Source organism: Camelus ferus, chromosome 24 (assembly GCF_009834535.1).
Source record: "Camelus ferus isolate YT-003-E chromosome 24, BCGSAC_Cfer_1.0, whole genome shotgun sequence".
NCBI classification, from domain to species: domain Eukaryota; kingdom Metazoa; phylum Chordata; class Mammalia; order Artiodactyla; family Camelidae; genus Camelus; species Camelus ferus.
This window is the reverse complement of record NC_045719.1, coordinates 4,545,272-4,564,792: the sequence shown is the minus strand read 5'-3', so window position 1 is coordinate 4,564,792 and position 19,521 is coordinate 4,545,272. Positions and strand designations below refer to the sequence as shown.

General features: G+C 42.7%; 1 protein-coding gene and 1 non-coding gene across 2 annotated transcripts in view; both read right to left on the bottom strand.

The window, feature by feature from the left end:
* EPB41L3 (erythrocyte membrane protein band 4.1 like 3) overlaps positions 1-19,521 on the bottom strand; it is a 171,735-nt gene that overhangs the window by 136,175 nt on the left and 16,039 nt on the right. The window lies entirely within an intron of this gene.
* Positions 11,932-12,003, bottom strand: TRNAA-GGC. Its single transcript has one exon. It is a non-coding gene; the product is annotated as a tRNA-Ala (tRNA).

The following is a 19,521-nucleotide window of genomic DNA, read 5'->3' as shown; positions in this document are numbered from 1 at the left end:
AATCCTCTCAATAAGTCTATCACGTAGCTACTCTTGTTACTGCCATTTGAGAGATCAGGCAATGGACAAGGTAAGGAGAGAGACAAGATGCTGGCAAGAAACGGATCAAGGAAAGGGGCTAATGGGGTGAGACAGACTTCAGCAGCATCACAGCCCTCCGGGAAAGAACCACGGAGGAGAGCGTGGGATGAGGGGGCGGACGGTGGGTCCCTGGGCCAAGTTCTGGAGCAGATGGATGACGAGCACAGGTGGAGGCCAGCCCTTGAACTGAGAGGGACCCCCACAGCCTCAGAAATGAGAAGGAAGGAGAGGGAGAAGGGCTGAGTTACATATAAGTTTGTAAGTAATGCATCAGGAAGTCGAGGAAGCTCAACTCTGTCACCTCCGTTGTTTCATCTAAGTTCCCAAGGAAATAAAAATTCTCACTTCCTGTCCCAAGCACCCCCACTTCTACTGGTCCTTCCCACCAGTGGAACCCCGATTCCCTGCAGCCTCCACACCTTCCGTCAAGCTCGTGTATTGGATGAGAAGTGATGGGGTCAGCCATCAATGTGGGGTGGCACATAGCCATGAGAATTCTACCTAATAAGGCTTTTTTCCTCCACATCCTGATAGCATCTGTAGGGCAACCAAACACAGAATCAGAACTTTCCCCTCAAGCAAACCACCGTACAGCAAAACATTCGCTGCTACAGCAAAACATTCGCTGCCTACAATAACACCCTTCAAACTGGAAAACAGATAGGTGCCTCTGGGAGCACACAAGATTACCTGTAGAGGAATGCGCTGGCCTGTGCAGTTTTAAGAGACTCAGTTTCCAGATTCTTAACTTCCAGATCCTTAAACTGATCTGCCTGAGAAAGCGCCAGCATCCTGAGGTTCTCCTCTCTTACCCCCGATTTCACAAGCCCTTTCCTCCCACTAGACACGGCGGAGGCAAACTAGCCCCTGTGCCCATGCCAGGCAGCGCGTCGTCCCAGGATGGTGAACTCTAGAGGGCGGGAAAAGGGACGAGCCAGAGAATGACCAGGTCGAGTTCGCCAGTGGTTGGAAATACTTTGGTGCCTGGTTAACAAGTCTTTCACAACTCAGCCAAGTACTCGTTTTTCCTTTCAACCAAACCAAGAAAGGGCAAAACGAAGTAGTTAACAGATGAAGTTCAAAGAATTGGGGGAATATTTGCTGTAATGCAGTTCTTCTATCTACACATCTACTCAACAATCGTCACTGTGCCTGTCTAAGAAATGGAGAAAGAGGAAGAGGGGGAAAAAGGGAAAAAGGAGGGAGGGTGGGAGGGACGGAGGAAGGATGTGGCTGCACCATGTCTCACTTTAACCATATTTACTCACAAATGCATAAACTAATGGATAAAATGCTCTGCCTGTCTTATAAAGAGGTTGATCCACAGTAACACTTTACTTTGTAGGCTCATCGTTTACCATCGAATGGAATAGATTGGCACTGCTTAGATCAAAGTGTCTACTGCTAATAATTACAATGATCGCCTGATCTAGAAAATATTTTTAAAACTTAGAATGTTATGGCCCCACAAAATGAAAAATGAAGTTCAAATTTCAATTTACATGCCTATTTTGGGGGCTGATAATTATGACAAGTAATCAATAACATACTTTCAAGCATAAAAATCTCACGAGGGTAATATTCTGTGGAGGGAGAGGAAGGGAAATAAAAGTTTAAGGAGAAAAAGAAATGATGGAAAATATCTGTAAAAGAAAAGCTTGTCCCTGTGCTTGTGAAATACTCAATGACGGAGAGCAAATTGCTACGGTTTTTAGAAGATACAGTAAGAGTGATGTGCTTGTTTGATTATGAAAAGTACAATATACGCATGATAGCTGGAACCACATGCTGTACAACCACCTAAATTTAACATAAAAAATTGAAAAAAAAATTGGATATGAACCTACAAATGCACAAGGGGTATGTAGTTTTGCAAACTTTCTTTAGATGGTACGTGAGAAAAAAGTATGAAGACCACTGGTCCTCAGTGGAGTACGGTTCCACCCATACCCCAAAGCCGCCCTTCTCTTTCCACTATGGTTTATACCAATTCCCCTGGATGGTTAAAAAAAAAAAAGTCAGGTGTGCAAGAAAGCAAAGACTGTTGAAATAGCAAAGAATGTTTTTGAAACACTAGGTGTGCAGATACAGATCTAGATTTCCCAGAGGCATAGCCACGTTTGCTAGGGGGCTCCCCTGGGTCTACTCAACCTCTGATTAAATGCAAAACATCTGTGGGTGATACTGAGTATTTGTCAACAAGAGGAGAGACTAACGAAGTTCCAGTAATGTTCCCCAAGGCGTCTTCCTAGCGGTGTATTTACAAACCATCCCCAGGCTCTCTAATGGAGGAAGCACGTGAAAAGTTTTGCTCTTAAAGTCCATACTTTCAGACCCCCAAATTTCCAAAATAAGTCACTGAATGTTGTATTTTAACCACTACTTCTTCAAAGAAACCTGGCATAGCCCCAACAGGCTTCGAACTTACAGAATTCTATAAGAAACTCAAGCTGCAAAATTAGACAAGGAAAACCAAGACTTCTGGTCATAAAAACTTGAGCAACTGTTTAAAAGATTGAGTTTAGAGCCAGCCCTCCCATCTCTTAAGGAACTTCTCCATAAATACAATTTCACGAAATGTATCTTGATCATAATCTGCAGATTTCATTGGGCGACATTTCCTTGCAACACAGTGCATAGCATTTTAGAACAATTTTCAGTCATCTAGAATAGGAGTGCTCAAAATTAGTCCTTCAGATCTAAAGCAATTGAAAAGAAGAAATAATGAAACAGTAACAGCAAGCTCTGTTAGTTCCTCTGACAAGCACCTAGCTAACTAGGGCCAATATCCTGTCCTTTATTATTCCAAGTACCCTCGAGGGCACCATTGCGAGTGGAGTGGCGGCAGAGGCTGGGCTGCAGGCTTGTCTTCAAGGGGGTGGGGACCTGGTGGGTGGGGGCAGCCGCCGACTTAATGGTTTCACGTTCTTTGTTTACTGACAGGGTTTGCAGTATTTTTCCGTTCACAGGTAAGCAGAACTTTTTTGGTTAGATGGCTGCATCTTAAAGAGGGCGCTCAGATACCTGCATATTTTCAGCAAGCATTGGTACTTACTGTATGAAGTTAATCAAATGCTTAATACCAACCACTCACTTTTAAATTTGGAATTACTGTCACTGTCGTGTGCCTGACCAAAACAACAATTAAGAGTCAGCAGGGCTCATGAACAATTAGATTAAAACGTTTCTGAGGTGTGATACTCAACGTAGTCCTCAAATTAGGAATCCCCGCACTGTGAGTGATAGCCCACCGCAGGGAGGAGAGGGAGGCGGGGACGAGACAGGAGCACATTCTCAGCCCCGTCCTGGCGCGTGCATTTTACTACACAGTTCACAACACGAGGCTGGGTGGCCCACCCAGAGGTGTGCGTTTCTCTTACACAGGGATGAAGACCTTGCTTCTTTTCCTTCGTGTCTCCCGAGAACAGACAGCTTTTGACAGCTAAATTTCAATGCCTCTGAGAATGGGGGATGCTTTTCTGGTGTCCTAGTGGGAATTCATAATATATTTCCCCATGGCAACACTGTGCAAATCATTGGTATAATTAAACTGTGGTCCTTACAGTTAAGTTTAGCTAGACAGAACTCGCAGCTAGATGAATTTTGCTTCGAAACTTGTATTGTCATTCCAGGTGAAGTAAGCCAGAAAGAGAAAGAAAAATACCATATGATATCACGCATATGTGGAATCATAAAAAAAAAAGAAAAGAAAAAGAAAAAAGAGGACACTAATGAACTCATCTACAAAACAGAAACAGGCTCACAGACATAGTAAACAATCTTACAGTTACCTGGGGAAAGAGAAAGGGAAGGGATAAATTTGGGAGTTTGAAGTTTGTAAATGTTAACCAATAGATATAAAAATAGATAAAAAAAAAAAAAAACAGATTTCTTCCGTATAGCGCGGAGAACTATATTCAACATCTTGTAATAACTTTTCATGAAAAAAAATGTGAAAATGAATGTATGCATATATGTATGACTGGGACAGTATGCTGTACACCAGAAACTGACACATTGTAACGTACTATACTTCAATTAAAAAAAAAAACCCTCCTTGTCAGAGCTGTTTTCACTATGTATGACTCAAACTTTCTCAGATACACATTAATGAGTCTTTCAAAAGAGTATTATTAGTTGGTTACGGGTCAGTTGTTATAACTCTCATGAAGAGGATGTCTAGCGGTGGAGGGTTTACTACTCATCCAGTTCACTCTGGATAGGAAAGGTGCTACTTTTCAATCCTTCAGAGCATCGGGAGTTAAACAGGCTTTACAGTGATTGGCTTGGGCGCTGAACTACCATGGACAATATTTTTAACGTGAAAAAATGTATTTAAAATTCTAAATAAGCAGTTCCCCAGCTTCGAGAATAGAACCCATTCTTATGTTGGGAACTTCCCTTACTCACACAGGTTTTATTTCTCTGCTGTTGCCTGGCAACAGAGATGTGGCAAGAGATGTCAGAGGTGAGGGAGCAGACTGAAGTCACTACGGAAAGAAAGCTTATCAGCATTTTCCATCTAACTTCATAATCCTGGAAATAAAATAGATTCCATTGTATTGAGTAGTCTGTATTTTTTTTTCTTATCAAATGCCAAGTTTTTAGAGAATTTCTTTCTTTCTGAATATAAATCCAGTATACATGGAGAGTTTAAATTATGTGCATTATTTTGAAATGGACTTCTCTGTTACACTAGCACCATTTGAAGGGTAAAGTGGGAAACTTCTGGCATTGTGAAGTCAAGTACTATGAGAAAAGTGGTTGTGAACACACTCGAAAGTGTTCCAAGAGGTCTCAGAAATACACGTTGGCTCTAAATTTCCTCACTTTTGAGAATGTCATTCTAAGTGAAGTAAGCCAGAAAGAGAAGGAAAAATACCATATGAGATTGCTCATATGTGGAGTCTATAAAAAAAAACATAAATACAAAACAGAAACAGACTTATAGAATACAAACTTGTGGTTGCCAAGGGGGCGAGAGGTGGGAAGGGACAGACTGGGATTTCAAATGCAGAATAGATAAACAAGATTATACTGTATAGCACAGGGAAATATATACAAGATCTTGTGGTAGCTCACAGCGAAAAAAAATGTGACAATGAACATATGCATGTTCATGTATAACTGAAAAATTGTGCTCTCCACTGGAATTTGACACAACATTGTAAAATGACTATTACTCAATAAAAAATGTTAAATAAAATAAAATATTAAGAAAAAAAAGAATCATCAGTTAATGTCAAACAAAACTGCATTTTCAAATACATTGGCCTGCTCATTAAAAAATGATTCTTTAGAGAAAGGACTGCAAATGTTCTGGTTTGCTTGCTTCCATTTTGAACTGAGCTAGAATGTGATCAAAATTTAAGCATCATCGCTAGGAGGTTTCTTGGTTTTTTTTTTTACCCCTTTTCAGCCTGTTCTGTATCAAATGTTAGGCCCCTGAGGCTTCGTAGCTCATGGATAGTTGATTGCATTTCAGCATGATGCATTTTAGGACTTCTTTTCCAGTGGGCATCACAAAATGTGCTTTTAATGACATTTCCTTTCTAGGCAATGTGGTTGTTCCACAATTCCTAGCCCAAATTTTTAACTTTTCCAAGTAATTGCTACCAAGGCAACCCGAGTCAGAATCACACTCCGTGTTGGTTTGAGGTGGACCCAGAGCTAGTTTTGGAGGAAGATTTTTATCCCTGCTGTGGGTCCCCCCTTATTTCAACCCTAAGGGAAGCCGTGGTGACCATCCATTCAGGGATGTGGCCTTAAGTTTCACCAGAGAAACTTAACTCGGTCCTTCTTCCATTGACTCCCAAATGCCTCGGCAACACTGCACCCAGTCCTGGTTGGAGATAATAAACCAAGATTCTGCATTGAGTAATGCATATGAAAAGCCCAGTTGGGAGAAACACATCATGAATACAATTGCTTGGAGGAGAGGGGACAGCCTGCCCGTCTCAGTTTCCTCCCAGGTAGACGGCATCGCCCACGTGCTGTCAGTTTGCCGCTGGGGGAATCGAGGTGCATCTTGCACGACGACTCCTGGAAGCGCGTGGCTGGTTTCCCCAAGACTTCAGCCCGTGCACCTTTTCCCTTTGCTGTTTTTGCTCTGAGTCACTTTGCTCTAATTCATCTTAGCTGTGAGCATCACTGGATGCCGAATCTGTGGTCCTCCAGCAAGTCACCGAATCTGGGATGCCCTGACACGACTTTTGTCTTGTCTAGTCTCTCCTGCTCAGCTTGCAGCATCATTTCGAATCTCCTGTCCAATTTGTAAAGCCCTTCGTCACCTGTCCTCCTTACTTCCCCCAGGATGCCCGCTGGGTTCCAGTGCTCGCCCACGGCTTCAGTTACAGCCCCCACCGGTGCCGTAGGGACGGCCTCTGGCGGGGAGAAGGTTCTCATCCTGGAGGGGAGAGACCTGGTTCCTGTTCTCAGTTCCCTCTGTTCTGCTGTTCTGTTCTGTTAATTGTGAGTCATTCAAGCTTCTCAAGATCTCACTACCCTGACATGATGTAGAATGGGAATAAAACTACAGTACTGATAACAGCCAGGTGCAAGGTTTGGGTTTTCTGTACAAATAATTTCTTACCAATTGGCAACTAAAAGGTCCATTCTATTAAAGTTTATTGTAAAGCAAAACAGCTCTATGAAGAGAGGCCTATTTTCTCTGCAACCTCCATGATAGAAAGTTAATTTTTGTATCATTCTGCAAAAAATATCTGGATTCACTGAAAAAAAAAAAGATGTGAGAACTATTTCAGAAGAAGACATTCAAAGGAAAATATAATATGCTACCAAATAGGGACACTACTCAAAACACCACACCAAGCTCTCCCAGGTCGTTGTGCTGTTTCTGAAAGTTACTATCAGAAAAGAAAAGATTGAAGAGAAATTAGCTACCCTGTAGTTGGCAGGAACACGGTTGGGTTCCGGTTCAGCCAGAGCCCCATGCCCCTCAGGGTGAGGCGGGTGACAAAGACAGCAAGCAGCCCCCTTGGAAACATGAAGAATCCCCTTGGTTAAATACAGGTCAAGATCAAAAGGTTTCAGCAAGAGCCCACTGCAAACCCTCTCTGAGTTTGCCGCTGCTTCTGTATACAGAGCTTGCTAATTAGTCGCTTCTAAAACCAATTATTGTTGAAATTCATTTTCCCAATAATCAACAAAAGGTCAACAAAGCCACTAAGAGCCGTACCTGAGACTCTCCGGCCTGAAATAGGTCCCTGGTTCTACAGATGGGCAACTCCGTCCCTTTGAGGTGTAGGTATCATCCATGTTCTAATGAAGCTGTCTTTACAATCACTTACAGAATACATGTCTCTGTAATTCTTGGCACAAAGGGACGTGAATTACAACTTGTGAATTTGTGAATTGCACAGTTGGGCGTAAGTACATGGCATTCTTGTCTTTGGAGAGCATTCCAACTTCTCTCTTAACCACTTCCTTAGCTGAAGTTGCCATCACGACTAAAAGCTGTTTCCAAACTCTTTAAGCATGTGTCCTTAGAGCAAAACATCTCAGAATCAGTCAATGGGCGGGGACTGAGAAGAACCAAGGGAAAGGTGAGACGACATTGTAGCTAAACTCCACCTGTTCTCATTTCCAGGTTTTCCTACTACAAACCGAAAAGCAAAGCTTTCAAACCAGAGAAAAACTAGAGGACAACCAACACTGCAAAGTCACGAATGAACAAAGATTTCAAGAGGCATCACGCACTCAAGGATAACTTCCACATTTCCCTAGTTGAATTGACACGTGGGCTTGCTTAACTATTTATCAAATTCAGAGGTATCATCCCTAAAAAGGGGCATTTCTCCTAAGTGTCCATTCATGCTAGCAATACAAAGACGTTACCTCCAAATCCTAAGAGGGACTTTGAGCACAGATAGAGGCAGAGTGAGGACGGCATGGTGCCATGCAGAGATTTCAAAGTTCCTGGACCCCTGACATTCTGGCGTCTCTTCCTCCGGGAATATCCTCAGTGAAACACCAACTGAGGGAGGTAAAAGCAATTGCTTTACTATCACATCCAGCTACTCTCCTGGAATTCAGCTCTCAAAAAATGAGCCTGGAGCAGGAAGCAATCACTGCACAGCATCTTACAGTGTCCTTCAGATTCCTCTCCTCCTATGCCTCCCGTGTCCTGCCGTGGCTTCTCCGCATGACTGTGCACCACTCTCGAAAGTGCAGTGACAGCTTCCAGCAGCAGCAAACAGACGCCTAAAGCGACCTAGGGCTTCCTGTGACTGCCGGCTCCCCCAGCATCATCACAGAATCTTTTGCGTGGTATCGGATTTTCAGTTTAATTATGTAGATGAGCATTTTAAAAATCCTTAGTTTCCCCAATTGCTGTATTAATATGCACTTCAAACATCTGCAGACAGAGCTGTTGAGAGCAAAATGGAACACTTACACTGATTTGTTTTCCTTCATTTTGCCAAGGGCTCCACTGAAGCTGTTTCCTTCCACTTTCGTTCCCTATATTTCTTCCAAGAGAGTCTGAGTTCATTTAATTGCTTTATTCCCCAAAGTACAAAAGTGTTAGTAGGACTACACTGGCCACGCCAATCAGAAGAGATTCTCTACTAAGCAAAGGGGCAAATTCCAGCCAAGCCAGTCCACGAAACGGAGTCTCCAGAAGGGGCGGAACTGAGCAGAGAGCAAGAACTAACTTTTTTTTTTGGAGGGGCAGATCATCTCCTGTGAGATATGCCAGCATTTACACTACCATATGTAAACATTACTCCTAAAATCAATCCTGTGAGCACCGTGTTATCCCCATTTTTACAGATGCAGAAGTGATCCCAAAAGGATCAAGTAACTTGCCCAACATTTCCCACAAACCAGTAAGAAAATCACAACCCAAGAGAAAAGCAATCAAAATACGTGACTAGACATTTCACAGCAGAACAAGCACATAATGCCAGTGAGCGTGAGAAGGGAGTCTGAGTTCATTTAACTGCATCATTAGTAGTATTCAGCACCAGTAATAGTCAGAGAAATGCAAATTAGAGCCCCAGTGAATTAACCGTTTTATACCCATTCAATTAGCAAAAAGGAAAGAGTCTAACGATGCCAAGAGTTGAAGGACCGTGGATCTACATTCCAATGAGAGTGGGAATTGAGGCAACTGACTTGGGAAAACAATTTTGTGCTATCCCCTGAGGTTGAACATTCCTACGCCCCATGATCCAGCAATTCGACTCCGGCCCAAGACAGATTCTCAGACATGCGCATGAAGAGTCATGTTCAACGAAGTCAAAACCCCTGTCTCAGCAGCAGGGAACTCCTGAGGACACACAAACGCCCTATCGACAAGTGAGTGCATAGACACGCTAGGGAAAGTTTTACACCTGAGGCTGTTAAACAACAGAACAAAACAAAGGTCGAGTACTGCAGGTCACAATGCAGATGAATCTTCCCACTAAAAAGTTAGTCTCAGAGGATTACATGCAGCATTATGTCCTTTTTAGAAAGTGAAGACAATTACAATGAAAAGTCTCCTTTTCAGAACACTTCTGAATGCAGTGAGATTGAACAGAAAGGAAGAGACAGAGGTAACAAACGTGAGACGCAGGATGCAGTCGGTGCGGGCAGAGACGGGATGAGCTGAGGGAACAGCCCAGTGGTTAGACGAGGTTCCTGCCAAACCCCAGCTTTTGCTTAGGGGGGTGGTCTCACTGGTCTTGCTGTATTTACAGTGTCTAACTAATAACCAAAGAGATAAATAAAGAGGTAACACCGATGAGAGTGTGTCATTAACCCAGCATTACCAGTAGTCCAGTTTTGTACATCTGAGGTCCTAAAAACACCCAAAGAAGCAAGAAAAAACCAACAATTAAACAAAAATTGGGCCCAGGTCACACAGGGCAGCATCAAGGACTCAAATTCAGGTCCAGAGGACTCCAAAGCCCATAGTGCCACCGGGCAGGGGCCACTGCTCTGTTCTCAACCAGGGACGGACTAACAGGGCAGGTGACTCCCATCCACCCCCGATGGTGGGGTGACCTTGTCTACAGGTCAGAACCAGAACTGATCAACTGATTTCTTCCAGAAAGTATGGAAAGGCAGGAATGATGTCACCAGCCCAACAGACACTTCTGGGCAATGCACAGACCGCCCTGGGCTGGAATCCCGGACCTACTCTGCACTGCCTGTATCACTGGACGGGGGTGGGGGGGGCTCCCTCTCCCAGCCTCAGTCTCCTCGGGATGAGAGGATTAGAGATGGCGAGAGGCAGTGATCAGATGACGAACACTTTTAGTTACTTATAAGCCAGAGCATTACCAACCTTTCTCTTGCTTTGCCCCTCACCACAATCTATGAGGCATGAATGATTATTATTTCCAATTTAAAAATGAAGTGATTGAAAAAAAAGGAGGTCAAGAAATTTCCTCAAGGTCAGATGATTATGACGGAAGTTTTGAACCCAGCTCTTTCACGTTCCACTGCCCAGGCTCTTAGCAGTGAAGGCACACACGTATGTAGAGATACAAACACCCACACACGCATAGATACACACGGGAGATACACACACGCATATACTCATATGTATGGACACACGCACTTGTAGATGCACTAGTACACACGTGTATGAACATTATATGTTCAGACATACATTCATACACGTGTGCGTATAAACACACACCCACGCACAGTCTGCATTCAGACACACAAATTCACACACACACGTGTGGGCACATGCGCACACACTCATAACAACAGATACATACTCATGAACACGTATGTATAGACATATACCATATACACATGTAGAGAGACACACTCACGGACAGGCACACATCCATGTACAGATACGCACTCGTGTACTCATACGTACAAACACACACAAAATGGTGCCCAGCTTTGCTGGCATTGCTTGAGATTCCCAAATTATTGTCAAAAACTCCCTGTTCTGAAAATAAAAAATATATATGTATGTAAATGTGTACCTGAATCACTTTGCTGTACACCTGAGACTAACACTGTAAATCAACTACATTTCAATAAAAAAATTTTTTAAATAAATTTTAAAAATGTAATGAGAAGACAGAAACCACTATATACAGAATAGATAAATAAAAAGGTCCTACTGTAGAGCAGAGGGAACTATATTCAATAGCTTTAATAACGTGTAATAGGAAAAATATGAAAAAGAACATATATACGTGTATGACTGAATCAGTATGCTGTACACCAGAAACCAGCACGACGTGGTAAGCCAACTGTACTTCAATTTAAGAAAAAGAAGGAAAGAGTGTAACGGGGGAAGCCCTCCCTGTTCCTTCCCTCCTCGGGCGCACAGCACGTAGGCTGGGCCGTGTGAGAAGCCACTTGACTTCAGTACTCCTGACTCCCTCGGAGCACCTGGCGATAATCCTCGTTTCCATTCTCACCTGTGCCCCGTGGCACGGCCTGTCCCTCCCTGTCAGAGGGCAGGGGCGAGTCCCCGCTCATTCTTTCGGCTCCTCCAGAGGCTCTGGCCAACAGCCGGCAGTGGCCTCACGGAGCCAGCTGAGTGGAAGCGAGTCAGTCCATATCTGTACTCAGATCTCTTTCAATCTGGGGGAAAAATCCATTAAGCCTTCTTGGGGTGACACAACCAAACGAACAACAATTTTCGTCTTATTGTTGCTGACATCTGGCATATGGAGTCTGGAATGAAACCAGTGCTTCATGAACAGTAACAACTATTAGTATAAAAAATAAGACTCACAGTTGTCATCGATAAAGAATACATACATAGGATCTAGTCGTTCTAAATCTGGCTTTCGAGATCTTATTTTCGGAGCTTTTTCGTTTGACTGCTTTTTTTTTTTTAATTTAGTTTTTCTTCTTTCCCCTTAACAGAGGCGCTGGAGATTGAACCCAGGACCTCATGCACGCCAAGCATGTGCTCTACCCCTGAGCTACACCCCCACCCCTAGAGCGTTTAGCTTGGAGCAATCACCCTTACGGTGTCTAAATATGACATTCTCTTCGGAGTTCAGGTTCAGTTATAAGAAAATCCTCTCAAATTGGAGTTTAAGAGCCTAGGGACTCCAGAGAATAGTGAAAGAGTAAATGGTTATAATTTTCAGTATTTTCTGTTGATGTAAATCTGAGAGGGGGGTAAGAGTTGGACGTGGGATACAGAAATGCAGAAACAAACATGCCTCTACAAACTCTGACTCTCTAAGATGTGTGAGAACCGGATACATTTACTACTAGGGGAAAAATGCATGGAGCCCCCTCCTTCCCCGCCCCAGCCACACACACACACTCCATGATTTAGCTCTACATTCCAGCAGATGTCACTCACGCCTTCAAAACACAAAAATTTAACCTTTTTAAAAGACTCAGATGTTGTGGTTTCACCTGATAAAAAAAAGAGATAACAGGTCCAAAATGGAGTCACTTGTGCTAAGTCTCACACCAGCAAACCAGGACTTCAGTCCCAACCTGAGTGCAGTTTCAGCCTCTCCCAGGAATGTGATCTGACACCCGTCAATCTGGAATTTCCTGGGCAGCAGTAGTAGGTAATCCACCTGATTACTGCCCCACCTTTCTGTCCCTCCAAAGAAGTGAGGGAATCTGCTCTTTCCTTGTCCCTGCCTCCTTCAGTTTATAAAAATCTCCCATTTTGTTCAGCTCTTTGGAGCTTTTCTCTATTTGCCAGACAGGATGGCGCCCAATTCGTGAATAGTTAAAGGAAGCCAATTAGATCTTCAAATGGACTCAGTTGCATTTTTTTTTAACAACCTATACCTTTCATACAAAAGGCAGAAAAGAAAATAAAGACTTGGAATGGTGAGTGTGACATCCAACCGGAAAACTTTGCTTTACGGTGTCTCGGGAGAAAGCCCCCCAGCGATTTCAAATCCAAGACCATCAGAGTCTGCTCTCAAACTGAATCCCGCAGTCACTACATTTTGCTCCCACGTCAGACAGGAAGTGCAGTAGGAGGCTGTAATAGCTGTAATATGATCCCAGGCTAGAAAAAGTGCTAAACACAGAAGAAAAGAAGCCAGCGGAGCTGGAACAACTTCATAAAATCTTCATCCCACAAAGCCTAGACAACAGGTAAAGGAAAACCAGGGTGGGGGGTGCTATGGAGGGGACAGAAATCTGGGCAGCTGCCTCCAGGCTGGTTTGAGATCTACGCTTTAAATAGATGTTTCCACCGAGAACAGGATCACATCTGGAGCCTACAATTTAATTTCTCCCAACATCAAACAGATGCTTCCTTTTAAAATGCTAAACAGTATATGTTTAAGGAGCTTCTAAAACTAATGTTTTCTAAATACGACAAATGTGACTTAGTATTTTTCACAACAGCCAAACCAGTTTTAGCGCAGAGAATATTAGCCCTGGAAAGGACCAAAGACACAAGCTCTTCCAGCGTTTTAGGAGTGGAGAACTGAATCCCAGACAGTTAAATGACTTCTTGATTCTATGCAAATGCTTTGTGACTAAGCTGGAAGTTGGACCTAAGTGGTGATTTTCACTTTACATGTTTTAATGGCTCGTAAAAACATCAACGTCCCCTGGGATTACAGGAGCGATCATGAAAGTTGAAGTGCAAGCTAAAGGCAGTCCCCAGGGGTTCCTGACGGACCTGAAATTCGGAGGCACTGATGCTAGAGTTTCCACAGGGCCAGTGAAGGGTCCCCAGAGGAGCTGCTGGCCTGTCCTGGGAATCGGGGCCACTGCTGACGTCACAGCATGGAGCCAGAGCAGCAGAGGAAGGTGGAAGATGCCACAGGGTAACTAAGAAATCCACGCCCCTGAGACATACCTTACATACTCTGGGAAAAAGACGGTGAATAGAAAAGGAGACTGCAAAGGATTCTGGAATTTCTGAGATTCAAAGAGATACGTCAGGGAAATAACATTTTCTGACTCTGCATTCCTGCTTGAGTCCCAGGCAGGGTGGCTGAAACCAAACAGGTCATCAAACTATCACAGAAAACACTCAGCAGCAGTCCTGACCGCGCGCCAGACACTGGGGAAAGGTACCCGCGTCCCCCACCCCCCGCCCCAGGGGAGCGCTTCTAAACGCCCACCGGCCTTCGCCTGCCCGTGGTATTAATGAAGACTGGAGAAGTTCAGAGACGTGATTTTTTTTTTTTTAATTTTAACTTGAAGTATAATCAGTTACAATGTGTCAGTTTCTGGTGTGCAGCTTACTGCCCCAGTCATAGAGACATGATTTTAATCCAGGTCTACGGACTTGGGAGGCCGCCCCGGAGAGCCCAGTTCCCCAGTCATGACCCATTTCCCCGTCAGAATCCCAGTCTAAGCGGGTCATCTCAGACAGCACGGTTCAAAAGCAGCAGGCTGCCTTCTTCCTCTTTGTTTTCAGACTACCATCTGGAGGCAGCTGACTACAGGGAACAAAGTCTACTTCCAGAAAATTATGTCACGAGTAACTCCTTATTTCCTCACTTCTAGCGTGCATTTGCCTCTGAATATTTCAACAGTTCTGAAATCAGGATGTGAAACTGATTCCTGTGTTTAATCTGATGGTGTTTTTTCCCTCCCCCCCAAGAAGCTGTGATTAAATTGATGGGGTAATCATACAGCATCGGAGAACTGAAGAGCTGTCTTTTTTTTTTAGATGATAAATGCCTTTGAAAATTTCAGATTAATCATTTTAAGGAACGCGGTCCTAGAAAGTAATTCTTACATGCTTAACCCAACTTGTTTCTGACCTAGACCCTGCCTTGTCCATAGGCTTCTAGCCCTAAATCACTGGAAATGAGGGTACGGCATAAACTGGTGAAAAGCCGGGGCCTTTATTTCCTAGATTCAGTCACTAAGGTTTACCTAGAGCCTGTCTGTGGCAGACCCAAAACTCCTCGAAGGATTCTGCTGCAGTGGAATGTCATCCCACTGAAACAGGTACAATCAGAAAGCCTTTCACATGTGGCGTGAAGTGTATTTCGTTGTTGTCCTGGTACTGAGTTTAGCATTAGTAGATCATCTGATTTTTATTGTGGAGACAGTAAGGTTTAACTTCGATATTTCCTTCATTTCATGGTTTCACAAAGTTACAAAAGCTTTCTGACCTTTTTTTCCTCATCTGTGAAGTAAAATTAACAGCACCTACAGCATAGAGCTATGGTAAAGATTGTGACCTGTTAACAAAAATTATTCCAAACGTCTTTGTGAAATGATATGAAATATATGGAACTAAGAGAAAGATGAAAAGATTGTGGCATGTAACAGGTGTTCAGTAAATGTTAGTTACCTTCCCTGAGTAATATTTTATGCTACTTCCCATCATAAAGGGGAGAATTTCATCACTCTAATCAATAAATATATGAGAATAACTCGCAACCACTGATGATGAGACATCTCTAAGTATCAAAGTATTTTATCTGCTTCAAAGTGAAAATCTGTAGCAAATTAAAACCAAAGGCACACAGCTTCAAAGACAGGACTGACTTGAATAAAAGAAAAAAAAAAAGGAATGTAACATTAAGTCCAGCATGAGATGATGACTCAGAAAACTGGAAGGCGAGACTGTGTGACTTACTGTACAATCAATGGCTGCCTTGTGTAGAGGAGGATGCAGCTTCCCCAAATTAATAGAATGACCCTTTTATGCCTTCAGAAATTGTGCGAAACTTTTCAAGAAAGAAGACGCTCAAACCGAAATTTAAAAGCAAGAGGAAAATAAATAAGTGTGCTAGGTGCAGTGGTTATAGTTCGGTTTTTGTTCTTTTTGAATTCTTATAATTTCTCCCGATTGGTATCTGCATCTGTAAGTTACAAGAAGTAGACACTGCCTTTAGTCATGGTGAAATTGTTGCCAATAAATGATCATCTCTCTACTTGTTCCTGCTACTTAAATAATACACAAAGATCTTCAGTAAGTATCTTTGAAATATGTAATGCAAGTACGGATCTCTCTAAGAGATACACAATTCTACTGTATACTGCTCTTCTGAATGTGTTTATCCATAGATTTCCTGAAAGGGAACCTCAAAATTCTATCACACTAATTATTTTCTCTTAGGGACACAGATTCATTCCCACTTTGTTCTGCTCGGTACCAGGGAGTTGGGGGGAGGGGGAGGATCTGCTCCTAGGACCTGCATCACTCAGGCTGCCCAATCCTCTACTTGGGTTGGCTTTGACCGATGGGAGGATGGGACTCGGCACCCGGACTGAAGCAGAGAGAGAGGCTGGGCTACTTTCCCCCAGCTTCTTCCCTGCTTTGGTGCCACGTGCCTACCAGAGGCAGCATCTCCCAGGCCCAATGGTCTCCAAGCATCTCCAAGTATCTCCAGTGGTCTCCAAGGACCATTCTTGTTGGACGATCTCTCTCCTACACTTCAGCTCGCAGTGGCCTCTGTTAACAGTCTCTTCCCCATCACCATGTCAGCCTAGGGGTAGTAAAGACTCCCCAGTCTTCTGGTCCTGGAGCCTCAGCACCCCTCGCTGGCGACTGTAAAATCCCCTGCATTACGTTCTGCAAAACTCACAGCTGAGTGTACCTCCTGCTCCCTGCGACGGTCATGGTTGGTATCTACACAAATCACACTAATAGAGAACTGAAATGCTTTCCTTACTTCAATAATTCAGTTGGAGCAACATGCTATATTTTGACATGTCATTTTTAAAAAATCATTTATTTGACCAAGCCACGTTAGATGGAGATGCTGAAAGATTCAAGGATCATACTTTATGAATCAGTAGTCTAAATATTCTTAAAACATCAACAAATTGTATTGCACTGTGTTTTTCTGTGTGTGGTACTTATTAAGATAAATAGGATTTCCCATATGGTCATTTAATAATTATTTCCCAAAATAATTATTTGGCAGCTTGGTTATTCGCTGTGCTCCATGAAGCCTGACAGTATGATACATTTACAGGCAGATGTTGGAAAAACAGTCAGTATTGGAACTCTTGGGGTTCCAGGTAATTATAGTCATCATTTTTTAATCCTTTCAGAACCTTCACAATTCTGTAGCCCTTTACCTGCACAAGAAGCAGCAGCAAGACCTCAGCTTGTTCAAATGTCCTGAGCATGTGTGAATAAATTACATATTTTGGTTTACAACATGTTAAAAATTCAACAGAACTGGTTTTAATATATAGCCTGGAAATGAAGTTTAAGCCCTGTCAGTCACTCTCCTTGCCCAGAAATCAATGAGTAAGGAGAGTAATTGTCTGCAGCTTTGAGAAACAGGAATAACCAGGAAGAAGTAGGGAAGGGTAGATATTAAGCACGTGGTTCTGGGCTTTATAATTAGGAAGAGACCATCCCCATCCCGGGGTAGGTCCACCGGCAGCGCAGAGCACGCGCAGCACAGCCGTACAGTCCTTTTCCCCTTCCTGATTCTGTTTTGTCACGTGACATCCACAGACACGCTCATGTGATGTAAAAGCTGAAAAGGCTGAGAGAGAGCAGGGAAAGTGGGAGAGAAAGACAGGGTGTTTCAGTCCTGGAGAGCAGCTGGAGCTGGTCTGACTCTTGTAATCTATTAGATGCTTTAATTTAATGAAACAAAATAATTCTGCATGGCATGAAAATGAGAACGAAGATGAAAATAAAAACAGCTTCAGTGATCACTGTAAATGTCTCTGTATGATGGAGGCAAGCCTCTTAGAAATACTTGCTTAAGTCCCTGCAGGTAATACCCAACCTCAACCTGACAAGGGTGGAAGGCAGCTCACACAGAGGGGCACTAACGTAACACACTTGGAAGTGATACTCAGCTTCGCAGACAACGAAGGCAACACGCATTGAAATAAAGTTCCATCTCACACTTACCCAGCTAGGAGACACAAATTAAAATAATAAATCTAGCATTGTCAGGAGTTGCTAGGAGTCCTATAAATTCCTTAAATGAGCTCACAGTAAACCTGGAGAACAACCATGTGATCATCAGTCAGCGGTGGGACGCTGATCTCAGCCTGGGCCCCAGGAGTCCCAACTTTAGAGTCGCTCAAGATGCAACTGAGAGGAGAAAAAGTTGCATGTGCAAAGATGGTTTCAATATGCCTTCAATAGTGTGGACATGGCCTTTTTCCAACTATAAGTGAGAAAGCTAAGAATGATATGTAACTATAATGAAATTAAATAATTTAAAATTGGAAATACGTGAGATATATACATCCCAGAAAAGTATCTGCGCAGCAGTCTTGAGTGAAAAAGGAGAAAGGTAGAGTCATTCATTTATTCAATAAGTATTTGTTAGGTACAACTTTCTCGCCTCTCTAAGTACTCATTTCATGTTCATTTGTCACGAGCATCTCCACGTTCAGTGCATCGGCCAAGTTCACAAAGGTTCCCCTGCTGAGCAAACACCAGGAGTCTGTTCCTGGGAGTGAGCTCCCAAGAGCTAAAGACTGTCCCTCCACTAGAATTAAAGCAACAGGTTCCTATTTCCATAGGCTTAGTGACAAGTTGGAAAAAAATCAATATATCTAAATAAAATCTTGAGATTTGCAGAGTGCAATTCATTAATAAATATGGAGGCTTTAATTGTTGAAGGGAAAAAAAAGAGGGAGGGCCAATTATTACAAGATGCAGTCCCAGGTACCCAAGTATTTATGACTTCTTTGTTCTATTAAAAAAAATGTATTACTCTGTAGATGAGAAAGTGTAGTTAATTTGAGAGATGGATATTTGAATATTCGTGCTGAACTGCACTTAAAAGAATGTAGGCATGCAATGTTCCCATAAATAATTACTTAGGTAGGCAGATGAAACTATTGCAGCTAAAGATATAAAAAGAGTTGATCATAATTTCTTCTTTCCTTTGAGGAGAATTCAAAGCTGATTTTAGGTCATCAACTTATTACACAGTGTACTCTTATAAATGCTATTTGTAAGAAACTGTTACAGGAAACCATTAAAAGATTCAGCAACCCATAATCAGATGTCTTTCCCTGCCAAGACCCCCCTCCCCCCGGCAAAAGAAATTACTATAAACTCACTTTAGTCTCTTGCAAGAGATTAATAAGGATGGAGTTTCATTGACAATAATAATATTGTTATTTACCTCTTAGTCAAGGTGAGCATGACTTGACAATATAAAAATGTAACTATAAAGCAAATCATTTATCTTTTTTTGATCATATGCCTGTAAACCATACAAAGATAAAGAGTTTCATCAGGTACATTTAATTATGTTTGGGTGGGTTTTTTTTTAGTTCTGTGGAGTTTCATCCAAACTTGTTATAAGAAGAAAATGTATGGAAAAAACAACAACAAAAACCTTTCTCCAGCTTGTATACCCCCCCAGTTTTCTCATACCTGTGTTTTAATGATCAATTTCCCAATGCCTAAATTTTGCCAATATTTTCTTCCAATGTTTTGAAAAATAAACCCCTCCTCATAACTTTACACACACTTTTTTGGGGTTTGGAGGGGAATTTTTTTGGCTGCTAAGGTTTTAAATGAGGACTCCTGCCAGGGGAGACTCTCTGATGCTTTGA